At 37.4% G+C, this 23745-nt stretch overlaps 1 protein-coding gene across 8 annotated transcripts in view; it reads left to right on the forward strand.

Moving 5' to 3' along the window:
* The window catches only part of LOC137224105 (WAS/WASL-interacting protein family member 1-like), a 151526-nt gene extending 128586 nt beyond the window's left edge, over positions 1 to 22940 (forward strand). For 6 of the 8 annotated variants that reach the window (XM_067737123.1, XM_067737113.1, XM_067737104.1 and 3 more), the window contains one exon: positions 12899 to 13057. The gene's annotated coding sequence lies outside the window, so the exon portion shown is untranslated. Of the gene's footprint in view, positions 1 to 12898; positions 13058 to 21636 lie in introns of those variants that run through there. The other 2 variants (XM_067737117.1, XM_067737111.1) reach the window with 1 other exon arrangement.
* The last annotated feature ends 805 nt before the right edge of the window (positions 22941 to 23745 follow it).

A 23745-nucleotide genomic window follows, 5' to 3' on the forward strand; every position in this document is an offset into this window, starting at 1 on the left:
GATTGTGGGTGCTGGCAGATCTGAAATCAGCAGGCTGGAGATTCAGGTAAGAGTTGATGTTGCAATCTGGAGCCTGAATTCTACAGGGCAATTGATTGAAAACTCATTTAGGGTTACTATGTTGTAGTCTTGTGGAAAATTCCTTCTTATTCAGGAAATCTCAGTCTTTGCTCTTAGACCTTCAACTTGACTAGATGAGGCCCGCTCATTATGAAAAGTAATGCCCACTCATATTATGAAAAGTAATCTGTTTTACTCAAAGTTTACTGATTTAAATGTTAATGACATCTAAAAAGTACCTTCACAGCACCTGGTGCTTGACCAAACAACTGAGCACCATAACCTAGTCAAGTTGACACATAAAATTAACCACCACAGGTGGCCAGCATCTTGGAAGGTTATTTGGCACTAGGTGGGATTTCCCATGCTCTGGAAGGTGTACCAATAGGTCTGCTTTACTGATTCTGTTTACTAGCTGGTTCTTCAAACCGAAACTTTCTCACTTTTCCTTCTAATATCTGCATGCAGATTTTCCTAAAACGCAGGATCCTTCTTGGAGAGGTAGGTGTATCCAGTGATGAAGAGTCCCTATGCTACCCCTACCATGCTGGATCGTGGAACCAGGAGCCTGGGAGGGGTCATGCCAACCAGATTGCCTCCCTTTTAGTCTAACAGGCAATCCTTAGAGACATTGGAGTCCGCAGAATCATGGCAGAGCAAGAAGTGCTGGCCAGGACCTCCCACTCATGAAGAAGCCATCACTTTGAATCTACCTTATGCTTAGGATGAACTCTCCATATTTTTCTATAGAGGCTGCAGATGACAATGTGGACTTAGGTATTAAGAAATAAGTCAAGCAGGAACAAAACCATGCTAAATAATTTAGGCTCTTTTTCGCATGATAAGGCATCCAACCTCATGCTCATTATCCCAGAATGCGACCTCTATGCTCCTGATTCTCAAGCTTCTTGAGTTGGCCAGGTGAACCTTACATGAAGAATTTTTCAGATGAATCTTCCATGTAGAAGTCTGTATCCTTGAGACCATTCTGTCAGTTCCCTCAACGTTTTTCTTAATTATTGTTTCTGACACTTTCCTAAATAGGGGGAAGAGAAACAGAAATGGTATTTAATTTACATTTTAAAAAGAAGAGAAGCTATAACTATGTTTATCTCATTCAACTTCCTTGTTGGATGGCTCTGTGATGGTACTTAGACAATATGTGGCTATTTGCCATGAGTGAAAACTTGACATAATAAGGCCATGGGTAGAAAGAGAGCTATGCTTATGTTTGGGAAAGTGATGTCATCAAATAAAAAGATACACCAAAAAAGGTAATTTTAAATCCATAAAAAATGTCAACTTCAATTGCAAAACGTTCATATAACCAAGTCCTTAAAATATATCATTATTCCTAATCCCACAGCTGCAAATATAATGTGCATATATGTACATAGAGTTGTTGAAAATTTAAGAATATAGGCATGAGGCTTTCTGCTCCATTCGGATAGTATGAATTTAGGCTGTAAACCTGCATGAAGGCCAGCTGTGTTCACAAGTAAATTTGAGATAAGTAGTTTTCTTTGCAAGTCTCAGTGGAGATTAGGGATTATTACTAATCTATCCTTAGATTGGGAGTGTTGTTCTTTAGGGTCCCAGCTTTATTGGCATAGGGTCTCCTATTAGGTGCCTCATCTTAGGTTTTATTTCTCAGACCCTTGAAGTTGTGAAAAATGAAAAACTCAGGTTCACCTGGATTGGCAAATGGACTGGAGGCTAAAACCAGCTTCAGTGTTCTATTTTCCCCTCTGGGTTTCAGCTTTACTAAGTTTTTTGCTTGAGTATTCCTTATTTTCTTGCCATATTATAGATGCCATTAATAAGGTTTTAAAATATTTTATCCAGCATTGTATATTTTCAGTGCAGTGTTGGTCAAGGTACTAAGTCCACCATACTGCAGCTGTATATATAGATTTTCAAAAATTATAAAGAAATATGTGAGTAAATCATCTCAAATTTGAACTTTACAGATAAAGCTATAAATACCAATATTGATCTCAATATATAAAATCCATGAAAAATTATTGAAAATAATAAGAGCCAATGTTTATTATATTCCTCACAAATTGTGTCAGGCACTGATCTAAGCATTTAAAATTTACTGAAACATTTAATCTTCATAATAACCTTGTGATATATATGCTATTATTATCTCAGTTTTATAGATGAGACACTGAGGCACAGAGAGGTTATCTCTGTTTTCTTAAAATGTAATTCAAGTTATGTTATTAAGTGGTGGAATGAGGATGGAAATCTAGGCAGTCTGAATCCAGAGTCTGTCAACACTATACTATACTGCTTCGCCCTTAGTTAAATATATACAAAAGTCCAATAAAAATGGCATGGCATGGGGTTAATAGTGATTTAGTGATTTTGAAAGAAGTGGGTGGGAGCTTGGGAGGGATCAGGAGCAGGAACATTAACTGGAGCTTTAAGTTCCTTCACCTTATCTATAGGGCTGCTCACTTGCACTGAAAAGATTTAAATCATTGAGATGGAGTCCCCCAACCTCCTTCTTCTTCATCTAAATCTATTGGCATCTTTACTCTTCCTCTTGTTCTCTGCTCCTGACCAAAGAAGGAGTCTCCATCTTTCCTTTACAAGAGTGACTCTCCATCTGGGCTCTCTGGGACCAACTTTGTCAATATTTTCTTCCTTAATTTTTTTCCTCCTTCTTAACTAGCTTCTTTTTCTGCCTACCAAAAACCCTTCCATTAAACTTTTTGTCACTCAAATACCAAAGACTGTCTCTTTCCCTTCTTTGTTAAGTGTTTTGAATAATAATCATGGTAGGCAGAATAATGACCTCCCCAAAGGTGTCCATTTCCTAATTCCCTGTAACTTGTGAATATGTTACCTTACATGGGAAAAGGTATTTTATATATGTGATCGAATTAAGGCTCTTGAGATGGAGAAATCCTGGATTATCTGGTTAGGCTCAGTGTAATCACAAGGATTCTTAAAAGATGGAAGAGAGAGGCAGAAGATAAGAGAGATCTGAAGATGGTAACTGCTGGTTTTGAAAATGGGTGAAGGGGCCATGGACTAAGGATACAGAATGCCTCTAGTAGCCAAGAAAGGCAAGGAAATCGATTCTTCCCTAGAGTCTCCAGAAAGAAGGCATCCCTCCTTACTCCTTGATTTTAGCCCAGGAAGATTCATTTTGGATTTCTGACCTCCAGAGCTGTAAGAGAATACATTTGTGTTGTTTACAGCCACTCAGTTGTACTAATTTTTTACAACAGCAATAGGAAAATAATACAAGAGTCTATGACTCTGTGCCCATATCTTCACCACCAGAAATCCTGCACTCATCTTCTACCACTCTACCCAACGGGCTCTCTCAAAGGTTTCCATAATCTACCCATCAATCACTGCTGACTTCTTTGAGATTGGGTAAGCTTTTGTCTGCCGAAAAAATTATCCAGCATAACTTTGAACTTTGATATTTAAAATTATTATTCAATTTATTGAAGTTACAAGTGAAAAAAAACTCAACAAAAACAACAAATAAAACAAAAGTTCATCCTTTAGCTCTCAGGTTCAACTTACAAATCTTATTCTGTTTATAAGTTTAGCAATTTTTAGCTATCACTTTTCAAGGGGCCTTGGATTACTATTTAGGAACATTTACAAACATACTTAATTAAACTCACTTAAACATTTCAACCTTTATTTATGAATTTAATACATTTGATTTGTCTCGTAAACACTATAATGATCTATTTTTATAACCAAAACCTTTCCAAGGCTCTTAATTCTTATAAATCTGAAAAAAATGAGTAAGCTTGTTAATATAGTGAAATTTAATTTCTCTTAATAGTAAGATGCCAACTAAAATCACCAGTCTAAACCAATTATTCAAGCACTACTTAAAAAAATCATGTTGTACAATCTATAGGTACACAATTTTTATTTGTCAATCATACCTTAATAAAGATTAAAAAGTAAAATAAATCAATTACTCAATTGTACATTTTAAATTGGATTATAAGTCTGAACTGTTACTTGAATAGACCAAATGTTCTTTAATGATACATGTATGTAAAATACCAATGTGCAAAAAAAATCTTACAATTAAGGTTTAACTCTTTTAAACACTTCTATACTTAATTTTAAACCTTTTTGGTATTGAAAAATGTTTACCCATTTAGGACACAACTATGTTTTCCCAAACACTTTGAGAGATGCCTTTCTTTTCAACTGGTTGAAATGGCATAACAACAAGGACACCAAGTGCATTCTTGTTATTGATACTGGTGGGATATATGACTGATTTATAGTCAATAATTGAGGTATTGAAACAAACCAACTTTTTCTACACTTAGACTTGTGAATCTGGAGTCAATTTTGGCTTTTTTTTTTCTTATTTTTTTCCATATTGGTTCAATCACTGGCAAAATCCTTCATATTTATCATATCTTTGACTTAGTGTTTCACAGTTGGTTTTCTATGAAAACTTACTTTAATAGTTGTTTCATTAAAAAAAATTCTCTGTTTAAAACACTTTGAGCAATGCCGTTTTCTCTACCTCCCTCTGGGAGATTCTTATTCCACATTAAGATGGTAAAATCTCTTAGAAATCCTATAGTGAAGATGCTTATCTTGGTTTAAGCTAGCATTTCCAAAATTAAATGAACGAGAACCATTTTTTCCTCCTCACGTCGCTTACCACCCCACACAGCTAGCAGTTTGGGAAATGCTACTCAAATCTGTCTGCTCCTTCCATTCTCATTATTCTCACTTTAGCTCAGGCCCTCATTATCTCCCACCTAGACTAGTCTACTTAGTCTTCTAAATAGAATCTCTGCTTCTTTTCATTCTCATTTTCAATCTATTGTTTAGATGCCGCCAGAGTGATCTTTGCACAACACATTTCTGAATGTGTCTCTCCTCTGTTCAGAAGCAGAGGAGTGGAAGGATTGGGGATCTGAAGACTTTGATTCATATCCTGGCCTTGAAACTAACTAGCAATGTAATCTTGGAAAATTCATGTTATTTGTCTGGGCCTCTAGTTTTTTTTCAACTGAAAAATCAGCAAGCTGTTCTAGATGGCTCTTCAGTTCAACTATAAAATTCTATACTTCTAGAATAAAGTACAAATTCCTTCTTTTGCCTCAAATGAAATTACCTCGGCCTACCTTTTTCCAACTTAATTTTCCATTCTTTTCCTCTGGAAACTCCACAGTTCAACCCAACTAGACTGCTACTTATTCTCCTCTCCGTACATTATGCCACGTCGACACTTTTCCTTTTCCTTCATCTCCCTTATATCTTGGATTCCTTACATCTGCCTCTACGATGTATAGTCAACTTTTAAGATGCATCTCAATTACTCTTTCCTTCAGGAGAGTCATAACACTCTCAAATCAGTTGGGATTTCTCTCAACTTTGATTTGTAACACCTTATACCTCCATGTTAGCTCCTATTGCTCTGCCTTGACTTATATTGATGCATATGTCCTGTTCACCCATTAAGCTGTAAACTAAATTAGTGATTATTATCTTATTCATAGGCACTAAACAGAAGTCAACGACTACTATCTTATACATACTCTTTTGCGTGCTCAATTTATAATGTTTAATTGAAAAGAAAATTTTGAACCATTAGAGATATGCTTGAGTAAAAGCTGAACCTCTAATGGAAATACTGATTTTCCGTTTGGAAATAAGATATAATGTGAAGAAGATTTTTAAAACTTTTGCGGCATATATATATATATATATATATATATATATATATACACATATTCATAAAACAATGAGATTTTATTGTCAACTATACATGAAAATATAAGTTTGAAAAATTACTTATCCAAACTTTTGGGACTTAGGTGTTTCTGTTTCCTCTTGTCTGAGTGAATATACCTTCTGTAGAGGTTTATAGCTCTTTAATTTTCTGTCATAATGTTTTCTTTGAAAATAGTATTTTAAGTAAATAAATGTCCCTCTATTGATAGGAAAAAGAAAAGCTGGGATAATCTTGTCAATTTAGCTATTTTGTTACTTCTCAATTTGTATTTGTCTGAGATCTGAGTCCTTCATTTGAACTTCATTTTGTTGGTGTTCCTTAAACATTGCATTCCAAGTCCCATAGTAGTCAAATTAAGCCAAAATAATTGTAAGTCAGTACAATAGATCCTACATATTGCTTTTGTATTAACAAAACAAAGCAAAAAGCTTTAAGCAGCACTTTCTTGTGTTTCTTGTATCTTATACACATGTATATACATTAGAAAAATGAAATCCTGCCATCTTAAATTTCTCCTCATAGATTAAACATGAATTTTTTTTCCCAAGAGTCTCGGAATAGCTTCTGTTAGGGGATGCTGCCGTGATTAGAGAAGGGAACAGTGTCGTGCCTGCCATTTGAATAAGGATATAGTGAGGTCTATAACACTGAGCTAGTCAAAAGGGAAGCTTGAAATATACATCAAAGGGAATTTAATCTAGGCAAAGCTAAAAATAAAAAGGTCCATTTCATGGAGAAGTGCTAATAAAAAAATTTCAGAGTGTGAAAAAGAGACATCATCTGGGAAAAACAGTCTGAAAAGGGAGGATATAATGTTAGTTGGTTACAAACACCATCATCCAAGATTTCGTATGTATCAAAGGACTAGTGTTCACACTGAAGTATGTGCTGATTTAATGGATTTTTTAGTTTAGCTCTTTTGGAAGCTGTCAGTATTCAGCAATGAATAGAGCTATGGAATCTAATTTTTAAGTGAGAACAACCATGCTCATGATATTGATATCTCTGGAAGCATCCATCCAGTTTTATTTCTGAATGTATAATTTGCTTTATAGAGTTATAGTTAGTGTATCTTTAAGGTTAGCTATCTTGGTTGGTTGAAATCTACTACTCATGCGGCTGAAGTCAAGGTCATCAGTTCCATCCTCTCAAATGCCTGTTATATTATGCAGAATAAATCTCTATTATGGGGCTACAGACAATGCTAGAATTCCAGGTGGCCATCTCACACATACTTGCCACTGATCAAAAGTGAGTGGCTAAGAGAAAACCTATGATTCCTGTTTGAAAAAACAGCTCAAATGCAAGTCACACTGGTGGCAGCTCAGTATCTTCATTTTCATATACAAAATAATAACACATGTCTTAATGTGAAAGGCATTTCAAATCGTAATACAGAGAGTCAGCTAATGGTGCATGGGGCATACATGATTTATTCAAGTAAAGAGTTTTTCTATAATTATAATATTTATTACTAGATGCTGTGTTTCTAGCACAATGTTCAGGAAGAGCCCTTTTATGTTTATTTGGGAAAATATGTATCCAGTATTTCTGAAAATAGAAGATACTTAACAAGATAGAGAAAGGACTATTTTTGTCTTTTGGACTTGCATATTAATTTTGTTTAAATAGTTGCTCACCAGCAAGTTGAACAAATGATCTTTGACACGTGAATATGTTGTGCACCTTTAGAGGGTTTTTCTCTGCAGGACATTTAATGAATTTTCTCTGTGTTTTGTACTATAGGGATCTCTGACTTTGGATATATTTAGCTAAATTACAATTTGACAAAAGAAAGGTGACTTTCATTGCAATTCCAACTGAGTTTGGGTTGGATCTGGGATCTCTCCATACCTTCTATTTCAAAATTCTTGGAAGGGTTGTTTGGAAGTACAACTATTGCTAAGAACATCCCCTGTAAAATGCATGCCATACAACTTAGAATTACTTCTGGCAAAATAATAATAAATATTAATATACCAAATGTACCAGTATCAAGGCTAAAAATCTTTATCATTATGTAAGCTTCTTTTATTTATAATACAAAGGAAATTGATCTTCATGATTACACCTATGAGGCATTCCAAGATATGAAGAAAGTGCTGAATTAATAAAAGTTAAATTATATTTGATGAAATTTTGGAGTTAGTGTATTTGATTGTATTCTCTTTGACAATTGATTATTCATGTGTGATGTGTGGTATATGAAGTGACTTTCAATTTCCCAGAATAGATTCTATAAAACTTCTGAACAGACTGAGTTCACTATATATATATATATATATTTTTTTTTGCGGTATGCAGGCCTCTCACTGCTGTGGCCTCTCCCGTTGCGGAGCACAGGCTCCGGACGCGCAGGCTGAGCGGCCATGACTCACGGGCCCAGCCGCTCCGCGGCATGTGGGATCCTCCCGGACCGGGGCACGAACCCGTGTCCCCTGCATCGGCAGGTGGACTGTCAACCACTGCGCCACCAGGGAAGCCCAACAAAATATATTTGTATACCAATTTGTTTGGAACTAGGAAAATATGTTTCTATGGAAACAATGTTATATTGTTTATACAGAAAAATTTATTGTGTATCTATTATGTGCCACGCCATACAGGGATGAAAGAAAGATGACTAATACCTCTTCAAAGACCTTAAAACAGTGGGTGAGTGTGATAGAGGTAAATGTAGAGTGCTTTGGGGACACAGACAATGGGTATATAAATCATTCTAGGGGCCAGGAAGGGCTTTCCTTGGAGGGCCATGCCTGAGTAGTTTTAAAGAATAAATAAATATTAGTATATTGGCCGTTTGAGGAAGAAGGAGGGTAACCCAAGAAGAGGGGACAGTATATGTGAAATCATGGTGGCATGAAACAATAGAATATATGCAGGTAACTACTAGTGGTTTGAAGGAGCCAGAGCATGGGACTGACGGGGAGAACAGGGCAGCAAATTGGATGTATCACTTTGAAGCTATGGGAAGCTTTTGATGTCTCATTAACAGGGAAATGAAATCATTAAGTTAATGGTTTTTAAAGACTGCTCTGGTAGCTCTGTGGAGGGTCACTGGAAGGAGTGTCACAAGATACAGGAGAGCCAGGCAATAGTCAAATGCAGGTGTCCAGAGGTGAAGTGAAGGGGCCAGAACTACGCAGTCCTATAATTACCCTCATTAAAAAAGCCTTTGTCTTCTGCCTGCGTCCCATTCACTATAGAGGGTCAGATTAATCTCTTTGAACTGGTTGGGAAATAGTTACCAAACTGCTCTCCATTTCCATACTATTTCACTATCTCATCTGAGTCCTGTGGACTGATCTCCTTTCTCTTTCCTTCAGCCTGCCAAACCCCTGAAGCTTAAGAAAGTAGATTCCCTTGTGAATAAGGGGTGAGAAGGTGGGCATGGAATTGAGGTCTTTAGCAACTCGTGCCATATTTCTGCTGGACTCTGCTGGGACCATTCTTATATAACAGACCCATAGGATTTATTGGATTGATTGGATGCTTGGGGAATTAGAGAACGGGAAAATTTTAGGATAATTCTCATGTCCAGTTCAGGTAACAGAGGTGTTATTTATTAAGATAAGCTTCACAGGGGGCTTTATAAGATGTGAGGGAAAGAAGATAAGTATAGTTCTGAGTATTTGGGACATCCAGGGGTGAAGACAGTTTTCCTGTAGTAGGGCTCAGGAGAAATGTGGCTGGAAGTGTAGACAGGGGAGTCATCTTCATATTGGATCTCACTGAAAATGTACTTCAGATCAACTCAGAACACTGCTTAAGGTAACTTGGAAGATGGAGGAAGGAGATACAGGAAACTCTGAAATTTAAGAGGGCGAGTTGAGGGAGAGGCTTTTTGGAAGTGGATTCTTTTATTTAAACCAGAGAGATCCTTTATCAACCCTACTCCAAATATCTAAAACATGTTGCCTTCAAGGGAAGGAATGAAGTTTCCTTCCAAAACATAAGACAGTCTTGTCTTCCTGGTGGAAGTGAGTATACAACCACAATGATGTGCTTACTCAGAGCTTACATATGATTTATAAATCGCAAAGTAGAATTAAAACACAAGAAAAAGGTCATGAATACGATATAATATGTATAGTCTCTTCAAGTATCATGTTTATTCCGTGAGCAATAGTCAGAGCAATTTCAGCTAAATTGTAGATAAATATGGAAAAAGAAACAGCCAGGGACTTCCCTGGTGGTCCAGTGGTTAAGACTTCATGCTCCCAATGCAGGGGGCATGGGTTCAATCCCTGGTTGGGGAATTAAAATCCTGCATGCCTCATGGAGAGGGGGAGAAAAAAAAACAAACCAAAAAACCCCCCAAGAAACAAAAACCAAAAAACAGCCAAAGTTTAGAGAATTCTACAGAAAAAATTCACTTTCTTAAATATTTTATTCTAACAGTCACAGGATGGTAGGAAATATTCTGAAGTCAGAAATTCTGAAGAAGATTTTCTTCCTGTCAATTATAGCAGAACAAAGTAATGTATAATGAAAAGAAACCAAGGGTAAGAAAGTTTTTCTTTCCGAGAGTGCTGTTTGTGAAAATTGTCCTTAGTCCTTTTCCATTTGTTAAAAATATTTTTGTAAGTAAACAAAATTGAATGGCTATACTTAGCAGGGAAATTTGACCCTTACATGAACCAAGAAGTATAATACTTATTAGTAAGGTGAGAGTCAACTCAAAGCTCTGTTGCTACACCTGGCCTTTCAAAAATTCCTCAGTTTTAGGCATCTGCAACACAAGGCGAATTTTAATTGGTAAAAATATCTTCTATGAATTTTTGGTGAAATGCAGTATTACAGAGTATTTGCCCATTTTCACACATTTTAATATTCATGCTTAAAGTTTAGGGTTCTGTTGGATGGACAAAAACTATTTACTAAATCACTCTCACAGAAGGCTAATCATTCATAATTAATAGATAAATTTCATTGAATGGCCAATAAAATTGATAGCATCTTTTTATCACTGCCTCCCATGATTGTAGGTGTGTATGACTGAATCTTGTCCCATACAGTCGAACGATAGGATTCAGTACCTTATACTGCATTGCTTGGCATATAATATTCTCTTTGGGAAGCTGACATCTTTCCTTCAAGACATATGACCAGCTCAGGAAACCACTGCTGACATTAGGCTCTATTCTGCAGATGTTACACAAAACTGCAGGATTTCAAATATGGCATTGCTCTAGAAATGTATGCTATTTTTCTTAGACAGCACAAAGTAATACAATAAAAAAGTCACATCTAGTGTTAGTTTTCATCTTATTTTTCAGTTCACACCTTCATCATCATGACATCAACTTTTCAGGTTGTAGCCATAGATCCATGGGTCAGGTGAATTAAGGCATCAGAGTATAATAGTCCTTCCAGGATGGGTTTATGTTTCCAAGTTATTATTGTTTGGCACTCAGAGCATATCCTCCTATTGAAAAACTATACTGTAAATGATAGTTTACATTCCAAGCCTATTCAACCTATGATGCAACTGAAATTCTTAAAAATATTAATGAAATACAAGAAAACATTGTGACTTTTTTCAGGATCTTAAAATATACGTAAACATAGAATATGTTAAAAGAATTTAGAGAATACTTTTCTGACATTTTCAACATTAATAATTAAGGAGATGCATAAAAAAATATAAGGTGGTTTAAACTTTTTTCCAAATGGTAGTGCCTGTGGAAAAGCAGGTTTGACTGAAAGGTAACAGAGTGAACAGAGATGTTTGAGGAAATTCTGAAAAAGACTTGGCATTTTTAAGGAATTTGGAGCTAAAAGGCACCTCATTTTTTCTGTGTATAGTTTAACTTCAATTTTCACTTTTCCTTCATAAAGTTATATCATTTTCACTTCTTCCATGCATATGAACCATGACTAGATTAAAAACTGTTACTTTTTTTGTTTTTGGTGGGAGGAAGGGGGTTCATAAATGGAATAAATCCACAAGCCTTTAATTTAGAGACTAACACTTACTGTACTCTTAAAGCAAAATTTCTCTATTTAATTTGTTATATGTTAAATTCATGGTCTCGCTTCTCCCAGGAGGTTGACTCTCACTGTCTCTCTTTATCTTCCAGCCCACTTTCCCATGCCTTCTCTTTCCTCCTTAGATCTGTTTCCCAGAAAGAACATAAAAGATTTATGATTCAAATTTCTTACACTAATTACCCACCTGCATTCTTTTTCTCTTCCCAATAGCTATGTCATACAGTATTTTAAATTTCTTACTTGTACTTTTAATTTTTCTGTAAACATAAATAACATTTCTTAACTCCTTATTTTGTAACTATTTATACCCTTCTCTTCAGCTCCCTTCCCTACTTTCATCTTCTAATTTCTATTGTCTCTTCTTTTATCATCAAGGACGATAACTGTGGCAAAAGCTGATAATTCTCACCCAATATCCATTCCTCCCCTCTGCATTAGTAATAAAATTTCTATTTTAGCTGGACACATAGCTGCCCAGAATAGAAACTACCTTCCCCAGTCTCCCTGTGATCAGGTGTGGCTGTGTGGTTGGCCAATAGGATGTAAGTAGAAGTGTCCAATGTGACTTCCAGGAAATGTCCCTAGAGGGAGAGGCCACATTTTCCTCCTTCCTGCTGTTTGCAATGTGGATGTTATGTCTGATGCTTGAGCAGCCATTTTGGGTCCTGAGGTAGAAGCCCCATGTTGGTGGAAGAAGCATGGGTCTCTCCCGATGGCACCATACCAGCCCTAGACTGCTTATTTACAGACTCTCTTCATATGAAAGGACAATAAACTTCTGTCATGTTGAAGGCACCAGTATTTTGAGTTTTTCTCACAGCTGAACCCAGAACACTATAATAGTTATACTCTGTTTTGTAACCAAAATTAGGTCTTCTGTGATTAGTCCATAGGTTGATTTGAAAAGTTGAGAGCCATAAATAGTATTCACATAATTATAATTGGGTAAATATTGTTCAATACAAAGTCAAGAAGTTCTGTTTTTGGTGCATATCTGCAAAATTAGCCTGTATTTTTTTGCCCAATCTTACCTGCAACTTTTCCAAAATAGCATCTGTTTTGCTTAGTCTCCCTTTCTTTCATTCCTACTAGAGACCTCCCTCCCGGAGCCCTGTATCTTCCTGTCCCAGCTTTGGACTTGATGATTTCTAGACATGCTGAACATCTGTCATACTAGCCTGCCATTCAGTGCTTTCAGGAAAATCTATTAATAAGGCCAAGTGTGAAAATGACATCTGCCATTCTTCATTTAACAGGTTAGTTGTGGGGAAGAAGCTGGTATGGGAATCCCTTTTGGGTCTGTAAAATGCTTTTATGGGAAACCACCCCATGAATTCCTTTGAACCTTACCCACCATTCCTATTTTTCTGATCAGTTCTATTTTCTGGTACAGTGCCAGGCTAATACAATTCATAGATTCTCATTTTGATTCTTTCTATTCTAGATTCATAAACTCCTGTTTTTCTTTGTAGATTTTTCTCTTTTACTCTCTTTGTATCTCTGAGGGTCAATATAATGAATTGGCCACGTGCATGATCCCTAGAGTGAGATAACCTGGGTGTTATCCCAGCTCCATTACTGATGGGGTGTATAATTTTAAACAAATTAACAATTACTTTCCCTTTCTCTAAGCCTCAACTTCCTTATCTATAAAGTTGGGATAATGATAGCACCTACTTCATAGGTTTGTTGTAGAAATAAGCGAGTTAATCCATGCTTAGTGTTTATTGCAGTGCCTGGAACATAGAAAACACTCAATGTTACTTATAGCTGATACTGTTAACAGTAGCATTAGAGATGTGAATTGGCCAAGGTCACATATACAAGAGCCTGAGTTCAAACCCAACTTGGCTCCAGAGCCTGAGGTTTTAACGACCATGCTGTGCTGTTTCGTGTGGAACACATGGTTTGAATGTTTCTGTTGGGGAACCAGCTGCCGTCCAGAATAGTAGTTTGCAGTTATGTGTGTGTATGGTTTGTGAGAGGTGAGGGCTTAATGTGAGACAGGGAGCAGAATACCTTGGTCCCTTGAGGAGGCTTTTCTAAGTACATATGCCTGGAACCCCTTCTGAGAAAGTTTGATAAACTCTGGGGGATGGGCTGCGGCAGGGATGTGTATTATAAATTAGCTCTCCTTGTGATCTGATGGCCCCTCTAGTTGAGAAAGCTGCTTTGGAAGAAGTAGCCACATTTTGCTGAAGCGGAATGAGTCTGCTCACAGAAGTCCTAGGAAAACATCCAAGAAGAAAGTCAAATGAAAAGAGAAAAATGTTTGTAGGCTCAGTATGCCCTTTGGAAACATTCAAAACAATCAACATTTTTCGTTTTTTTTTTTATACTTTCACTGCTGTGACTCATATTGGTACATGCAAAACATACTTCTGCAGCCACATCACTCTTCTTAAACAAAATTAAGCTAGTTTCTATTCAGCTAGTCTTTCCCTTTGATGAGAGCTTTAGTTAACTCTTAACAGTATCAAACCTATATATAATCCCCCAAATGCTTACTGCTATAAATTACCTTCAAATACATAATTCAACAACAACTAAAATAAAATAAAATAAAGATTGTTAAGGATTTTCCAGTACTTCAACAAGATATTGTCACATTGTTCTTTTGTCCTAAACTGAAATCACTGAATCAATGCCATGTACTAAATATATAGATTTTAAGCAAAATTCTTCTTTTATTATAACATAAAGAGTTAAGATGCAAATAACTTAAAACACGATAGAAGTGAAAAAGTGAATGCATATTAAGTAGCTAACACTTATATAGGACTTACTGTGTATAGGGGACTAAGTGCTTTACATGTATGAATTTATTTAACCCTTACAGCAACCCTGTGAAAGAGGCTCAATTATTATATGCCCACTTTTGCAGATGAGGAAATGGAAGAAGGTTTATGTGCCCAAGTTGCATAGCTAATAAAGTGAGGGAGCTGAGATTTGAAGTCAGAAGTGTCTGGCTCCAGAACCTGTGAGCTTAACCATAGTGTCTTCCCTAAACCAAAGGAGAAAGGAGAATGGAAAAAGAAGTCCGTGACAAGTAACTAAGAGATATCGTATGATGAGCATAAAATAAATTGAACACTCCTTTATTATTTTTAATATATTTCTGTTTCTTAGAGGGTCATAACTATCTAAATTTCAGTTCTTTAAGTTATATAAGACAACTTAGCACATCATGTCATTCTAGGACATCTCTTTCTCCCTGCCCCCCTCCCTCTCCCACAAGATCTATAAGGCTATGAGGTGTTGTACATATGCACACAAATGCTTGTGTTCTCTTGGGCTAACCCACTGGTTCTCAAATTTTAGTTTATATCAGAATCACCTGAGGGTGTTCCAAGATGACAGTGTAGGAAGATTCTGAACTTACCTCCTCCCACGGACACACCAAATCTATAGCTATGTATGCATCATTTCCTTCTGGAGAAGATCTGAAAACTAGATGAACGGCTTCTCCACAACAGAGGATAAAAGGACTGCATCAGGTTGGGAAGGAAAGGCAGAAACACAGTCTCAGCAAAACCCTACCCCTGGCATGGCAACAAACAATAGAGAGGGATTTCACTAGTCCTGTGCTTCTCCCAGAGGACTGAGGCGTTGGTGCCCCACATCAGGCACCCTGGGATCTGCATTGGAGAGGTGAACCCTAAAACATCTGTTAGAAAACCAATGGGGTTAATGTCCAAGGGACTCAAAGTACTATAGGAAACTGAGCTTCCCCTTCTAAAGGGCTTGCATGCAGTCTCACTTGCTCTGGGACCAAGCAAAGAAAGAGAAGTTTGAAAAGTGCCTACGCTATGTAAAGGGTATTCATTTGCTAACCTAAAATCATCTATGGAGGGTCAGTTGAAACTGTCCTTGGAGACGGAGGTGCTGGTGGATGCCATTATTGCACTCTCCACGTTCTCCGGTAGCACAGGTGCATGGGCTTGGAGGTGGCACCCTCCTACTGCCTTGCTAAGACAGGCAGGGCTGAGTGGTCAAGGTAGTATCCCACTGCCTTGCAGCACTACCCTACTCCCTGGCTGGGGCAGGCAAGTGTGAGTGGTTGCCTAGTTCTCCCACTCCCAGCCTATAGCTGGTGTGTGCACACAGGCAAGGCACTCTCCTGCTGCATTGCTGAAACCTGTGGGGTGCACAGTCGAGATATTCTCCTGCTGCCAGCTCAGTTTCATTTATCATTTCTATTGTCTTTCTAGTCTCAATTTCATTTATTTCTGCTCCAATCTTAACGTTATTTCCTTCCATCTACTAACTTTGGGCTTAGTTTGTTGTTTTTTACAGTTCCTTCTATTGTAAGTTTACATTGTTTATTTGTGATTTTTCTTTTTTCTTAATGTAGGCATTTATTATTATAAACTCCCCTCTTAGAATTGTTTTTGCTGCATCCATATGTTTTGGTGTGTCGTGTTTCCATTTTCATTTGTATCAAGATATTTTTTGATTTCTCTTTTGATTTATTTTTTGACCCATTGATTGTTCAGGAATTTGTTGTTTAATTTCTATATATTTGTGAATTTTCCAGTTTTCTTCCTGCTTCTGCATAATTTCAGAGAGCATGTGACAGACATATCTCATAATGTTCACATTTGTTTATTCACAGACATTTACTTCATCAGCAAATTCTTTAATACATGCTGAGTCCATAATATATTGTATTCATTATTTGCTCTAAATTTAACATTTAACTTTGCAACATATACTTATATTTTTGGAATTTCTGCTCAAAATAAAATTTCTTGTATAGTTCTCTCAAAATATTTTTAAAGCATTTTATGCTCTGATACATGGATTTGGAAGTTCTGCATAAAATTCTATTCTACTGGCAAAAAGTCACAGAAAAAAATCTGCTAGTCAGTAGGGGCTAATTTTCATAGATATTTGAAATAATTACAGTTGTACATTTTAAAGAAATGTATTGCAACAGAAACCTTATTGTGTTTATCCTTCATAAATAAATTTCTTGGATTTTTTTCTTGTGAAGATTTTTTCTTTAACTTGAAGATAAATTAAAATTCACAGCTTATCAGTTTGACAGAAGATTTAAAATAGAGGAATTTTAAAACAAACCTTTATATTTTGAAAAATGTAAGAAGTGCTTCTTTATTAATTTTCCATAGTTTGTTTTTCAATGGGGAAAAAACCCACATTTGATCTGCATCTGACTGACTGCAAGACAAAAGTCAAGTTGGTCTAATTTAAAGTGACTTGCTCTTATCATACGATGTCATCTCTTATTTTCAGCAGAGATAGAAGAAATTGAGTGAGAAAATTGAAAAATCATTTTAATGCTCCCCAAAGAAATGTAACATGGGCTGGAACATATGGGAAATTTGTGAGGAAAAGTCAGCTGTGGAGTCTAATCATTTTCAATGTAATTTATGTGGCTGAAGTGTTCTAAACCAAGAAAAGTTTTCCTTTTTTTGAAGACAAAATTCTGATCAGACCTCTTCAAACTTTGTTTCATTTGTAACTGGGGTATTGAACAAGCATGACTCATGAGATATGATAAAAATGCAACTCTACTTTTGCTCCCTGCTGCTCCTTTAAGATTTATTTAGTGGAATAATCTCTCCTTTTCTCTGGATGGAGGACTGGTTCTGTGACTTTTTTGCTCATATCTAGGTAATAGACTATACTAAAGTCACTTTAGGTCAAAACCAGTCTCAATTCAAACACTAGAATGTTTACTTCCCAACAATGATCAAAACATTAATGATAAATTTTCTCTTTCCCAACAGGGCCCATCAGATTGGAATGGAGAGGGCATTTTCCTCCTCACCCCATTAATATTTCTTCTCTTTTCCCAGCTTGCTAATTGTGTTTTGACCCTCCAGTGTTAGGCCCAGGAGGAGAGGGAGTTAAGGGGAAAGAGTACAATTTTAAGTGGTTGGTGCAGTCAGTACCAGCTATAATTTTCAGGGCCTGGTACAAAATGAAGTATAGGGTCCCTTGTTCAAAAAGCAGGAGAAAAATGTCTTTAAAAGTTCTAAGAGATAAAGCTTTTTCCTTTCTTCCATAACCTCTCTTTTGACTTGTCATGGTGTTTTTATTTACTATTTAATGTCATTCTAAGAAAAAAAGTTAAAAATAGCATGATTTTATTGTCCATCTTTATATTTTGCAATGCCAGTTTTCAAAGCAAATATAAGAGCATTTAACTTGTATGCAAAATCCCTGAAATTACATACGTTGTATTTTGTAGCTGGAACATACATGTACAGAACAGTAGAAATGCTACACATGACTAACTCAAGTGTTTTTATTCCACATCTTGATCCATGTACATTTTACTAACACCTTCAACTTTGGGCTTACTAATAAGCAAGGGAGAAATGAAAGGAAAAGGAACTGTGAGTTGCACTGGCTTTCCCTTTCCTTCTATGTCATCACTTTAGCATAAGAGGTTAGTTTATTCAGAGAAATAAAATGAGTAAGAAATTTTTTTTTTTTTTTTTTTCAGTACGCGGGCCTCTCACTGTTGTGGCCTCTCCCATTGTGGAGCACAGGCTCCGGACGCGCAGCCTCAGCGGCCATGGCTCACGGGCCCAGCTGCTCCGCGGCATGTCGCGGCATGTGGGATCTTCCCGAACCGGGGCACGAACCCGTGTCCCCTGCATCGGCAGGCGGACTCTCAACCACTGCGCCACCAGGGAAGCCCGAGTAAGAAAATTTGATTAGGGTTCTTTGGTCATTTGTATTTCTCAGAATGCCATTGCCTGCTCTTTGTGTTCGAAGCAAGTTCTCATTCACAGGCAAGGCATCGCCTCTGGGCCCTGTCAGCAACCTCAGCTTCCTCAGTTATAGACATAACACATTCACTGTATACTCACTTTGAGTCTCACTGAGCTCCCACACATCATGGGTTCACTGGAATTCAGTGCTCATGGGACATCATAAATGCTCTGTGCAAATGAGGCAGCAAGAAATGACATGTTGGCTCCTTGGACTTACAAAACACTAGCTCAAAGACACAGTTATTAAGAATCTGAATATCCAGAGCATTAAATTAAGCATGGAGTCCTTCTGAGTGCAGGGTCCTATGTAACTGCACAGGTCATGCTCCATGAAACTGACCCTGAGTACAGTTGTCCTTCACACATAGTCTCTTGCTGTGGGAGTCCCATTGACCCTCACAGGTAGTTGACTTAGGCAGGCTATCAGCTGACTCCTGTGAGGCCCACATCTGGTCTACATTCAATACTCACATATGATTTGACTGCAGATGCAGATAACCTCTCATATGTAGCAATACCCACCTTTGCTTTGCTACCAAAGCAGCTCTCCAAGTTTTCCTAGGGAGACAGCCAACCTTTGTGTCCTAAGCTGCTAGAAGTCAGATCTCCATCTCTCTAGGTGGTCTCATAGAAACACCCTTCCCTCTAGGCTTGAGGTGAAGCCTCAGCCTAGATTACTTTCTTCGTAGTAATCCCATAGGTTAGAGCTCATAATACAGCATCCTCATCTTTCTCACAAAATCTTCTCCCCAACTCTACTTTTTCAAGTATTTTATATCTCCCGATGGGTACAAACCAGACTTTGATCTCATTTTTTGAATAATGTTTTGAAAATCTGCTTATGGTTTTTTTTCTCAAAAATCACTTTGGTATCTGTTGTCTATCCTAACTCAGTGCCTCAGCTGAAACTCCCAAATTAAACGTTCTGTTCCATGTAAATTATCATACTGGGTACAAAGCATGCCATGGGCACAGGTTTGGGTATGTTAAATGTTTGGTCATTTTGAGTTTCTTTGCAGTCATTTTGAATGCCAGTGAATCTTCTTCCTGAGGACAGTATGCCACTAAGCTTTCAATCTGTCTTGAAGCTCATAATATAGGGACACTGATGAAAAGCAAGCTCATTATATGCTGGTCTGAGGAATTCAAGCATTTTCTATATACATTGCTAATGCTTCACCTAAGACCAAACTATTTGTGTGGAAATAATATGCTATAGGGAAAAAAGTGGAGTTCTGATGTCAGAGAGATCTGGATCTGATTTCTGTTTTTTCTACTTTATTACCTTGTAGAAGTTACTTAACATTCCTAAGCTGTAATTCCTCATTTGTAAAATGGGAGAATAATACTAACTTTCTTGGGTTATTTGATGATATGATGTGTGTGAAAATTCCACACATTCAACCAAAGTTACTTGCTTTGATGACCATTAGTAATTTGGTGGGGAGTTTTAAGTTTATTTGATGGAGAGGAAAAACTTATTTAAATAGCCACTGACAACAGCCTTTTCTTATAGGAGTAATATATATTGCTTTTGGTTTAGCACAAATCTTTTCAATGGGGCTATGGGAATATAGGCCTCAGGGTATGCACAAGAATTTGAAGAAATGTGAGGAGGAGAACTAAAGTGTTCTGTGTAATAGAGTAAGAAATTTAGAGTTTAACTCAAACATGACTTTAGTGTCACTTCTATCCCTATGTCCTACTCCAGCAAATATATGCCACTAGGTAATGGTGAGTAATGTAAATTTTAGGAAGATGGAATTGTGAACAGCATTTCATTCCAAAAAAAAAACAAAAAGCCCATCAGATATCTCTTTTATCTGCAAAGTTGTTCTTCCCAGCCTCCATGCAGCCTCTAGCTCCTGGTTCCAGACTCTTCCCACCTCCCAATATTCATTATATCCATTTTCTTAAGCAAAGCAATTTAGCTTTGCCCAAGTTTTTCTAATTTTGTGTCTTCATACTCTTCACAAAACTCTTTCATCAAGTATGCGAAAGACCATTATATTAAAAATAATGTGCTCAGCAGAAAAAATGTTCTTTAACTTCTAGGATTCACTCACTCTCCTTAGAATTTGTAAATTGTGAATAGTAGTAGGCTTTTCATCGTTTTTTCTTTCTTGTCATAGGAGTTTCCAGGAATAGCTTAGACATAAGAGAAGGTGGCCTGGAAAGCGGTGTAAAAGTGCAAAGAACTTCAACTAGCCCAGATGGCACTTTGTGTAGCATCAGGCAGATGTGGCCCTGTTGCAAGACATGTGCTTCAGATTGTGGAGCAGAATATGAGCTGAATTGTAGTCTACTCACACCTTTAGACAAGCACTCTTGGGCAGGGAACAACCTGCACAACTAGATGTGCTGTCTCTGGAGAGGGAAGAACAAAGTAGCAAGTGGAATCTCTATGAAAGGTGACCTGTGAGAAGTTGCCAATGCTTAGGCAGCTGGAATAATTTTAAGGACAGGATTGGCTAATGTTCAATTTTGAAGACATCTGCTGAGAGTCAGTATATAATTTCAGTTGCCCTGGAGCTATCAGTAAAGCTGTCTATTAATAAAGTCTTGAGTTGGTGGTACTTTGAAGAGTAAAGGGATAAAGGCTGAATTCAGTTGATTAAACAGTGACCCAAGGTAGAAATATGATTGGAGAGTAGAAACAGCTATAATATGGGGGTGACTAAGGAGCAGTCTTCAGCCTAACCACCCTTTCATGAATATCCTGGAGAGGTGTGCTTTGATTACAGGGGATGGCCAATGCTTGGATTCTATTGCTATGAGTGGAATCCACAACTAGATCAAGGGAGGCAGAGTATAATGCTGAAGAGCATCAACTCAGCTCACTGGAGCCGTAACTCACTGTGGTATGCCCAGTGCAGAGGATGACTCCCAATGAGCCCCACTTCCTGGTATTCACACCCTTGTGCAATCTCCTCTCCTAAAGCATGCGCTGGATTTGATTACTAACTAATAGGAAATAGAATATGGCAAATTGGATGTGATGTCACTTCTGAGAGTATGTTACAAAAAGACTTGGCTTCCATCTTGGGTACTCGCTTTATATTTTCTCTTACTTGCTCTAAGGGAAGACAGCTAGCTGCCATGGTGTAAGCTGCTTTATGGAGAGGCCCACGTGACAAGAAACTGAGGAAGTTCTCTGGCCAATAAGCAGCAAAGAACTGAATCCTGCCAAGAGCCGCATGAATGAGATTAGAAACGTATCCTTTCCCCGTCAACCCTTCAGATGAAACCTTGGTCTTGGTAAACATCCTGACTTCAGTCCATAAGAGAACTTGAGACAGCAGCACCCAGCTTCACTTCTATTGGGTGGGCCAAAAAGTGCCTTTGGTTTCTTAAGTAAAAATAAAAGACACATTTTTCATTTTCACCAAGAACTTTATTGAACAACATATTTATTTACCCTTTTGTTCCACTACCATCTGTCATTTTTCAGGCAACTTCATAATTCCATCTTCCCAAAATGTTTTAGCTTTTTGAGCAAAGAACTTTTACAGTCTTCCAGCGAATTGAAATTTTTTCCATTAAGAGAATTTTGTAAAGACTGAAATAAATGGAAATCCAAAGGTGTAATGTCTGGTGAATATGGCGGATGAATCACAACTCCCCAGCCAAGCTGTAACAGTTTTTGCCTGTTCATCAAAGAAACATGTGGTCTTGCATTATCCTGATGGAAGATTATGCATTTTCTGTTGACTAATTCTGGACGCTTTTCGTCGAGTGCTGCTTTCAGTTGGTCTCATTGGGAGCAGTACTTGCTGGAATTAATCGTTTGGTTTTCCAGAAGGAGCTCATAATAAAGGACTCCCTTCTAATCCCAACATCAATACACACAACATCACCTTCTTTGGATGAAGACCGGCCTTTGGTGTGGTTGGTGGTGGTTCATTTTGCTTGCCCCTCGATCTCCTCCATTCCACATTATTGTACAGTATCCATTTTTCATCGCCTGTCACAATTTGTTTTAAAAACGGAATGTTTTCATTATGTTTCAGTAGAGAATCGCATGGGGAAGTACGGTCAAGAAGGTTTTTTTCACTTATGTGGAACCCAAACATCAAAGCGATTCACATAACCAAGCTGGTGCAAATGATTTTCAATGCTTGATTTTGAGTATGTCGGCTCTCACCCGCCTGGTATAATGTTGACTGTTCTCAATTATTGTTTTGATTTGATCGCTGTCAACTTCAAGTGGTCTACCCGACCGTGGAGCATCGTTCAGCAAGAAATCTCCAGCACGAAACTTCATGAACCACTTTTGACACGTTTGACCAGTCACAGCACCTTCTCCATACGCTGCACAAATCTTTTTGTGCGTTTCAGTTGCGTTTTTACTTTTCTTGAAATAATAAAGCATAATATGCCAAAAATATTGCTTTTTTTCTTCCATCTTCAATATTAAAATGGCTACACAAAAATTCACCAATTTTGATGTCGTTTTTAAATGTATGCTGATATGACAGCTGTCACATAGAATCTAACAAAATTGTTTCGAACAACGTTAAAGACAACTAAGTGCTACTAGAGCCATCTTACAGAAAAAACCGAATGAACCTTTTGGTCCACAGTTATCTATTTTGGTCTAGCAAGCAACCTCAAAACTTAGTATTTTGAATAAACAAACATTTATTATCTTACAGTTTTTGTGGGTCTGGAATTTGGGAGCAGTTCACCTGGGTGGTTCTGGCCTGGGGTTTCTCATGAGTTTACAGAAAGATGCTACTTGGGGTTACTTTCACCTCAGGGATTGACTGGAGCTGGCAAGTTGATCGTGGTTAGGAGGCCTCAGTTCTTTGCCACATGGTTCTCTTCTTATGACTTCTGTGTGTTCTCATGGTATGGCAACTGGCTTCCCCGAGAAAGAGTGATCCAAGAGAGCAAAGTGGAAGGTGAAATTGTTTTTACAACCCAGCATCAAAAGTCACACACCATTATGTTTTGGCCAAAATGATTGACCCCTCTCACATTGTATCGGGGACCACCTAGGAGTATGACTATCAGGAAGCAAGCTATTAGACCTTGGACTGGTTGCTCAATGTTGCTAAACTTTAGTTTCCTTGGCTTTGAAATGAGGATATAATGGTAGCTGAGTTTTAGGGTTGTGAAGATTAAGTGTGATATTTCAGATATAAGCACTTAGTAACCACTACATGCAAATTCTCTTTCTCAGTCTAG

This window comes from Pseudorca crassidens, chromosome 1 (genome assembly GCF_039906515.1).
Source record: "Pseudorca crassidens isolate mPseCra1 chromosome 1, mPseCra1.hap1, whole genome shotgun sequence".
NCBI lineage: Eukaryota > Metazoa > Chordata > Mammalia > Artiodactyla > Delphinidae > Pseudorca > Pseudorca crassidens.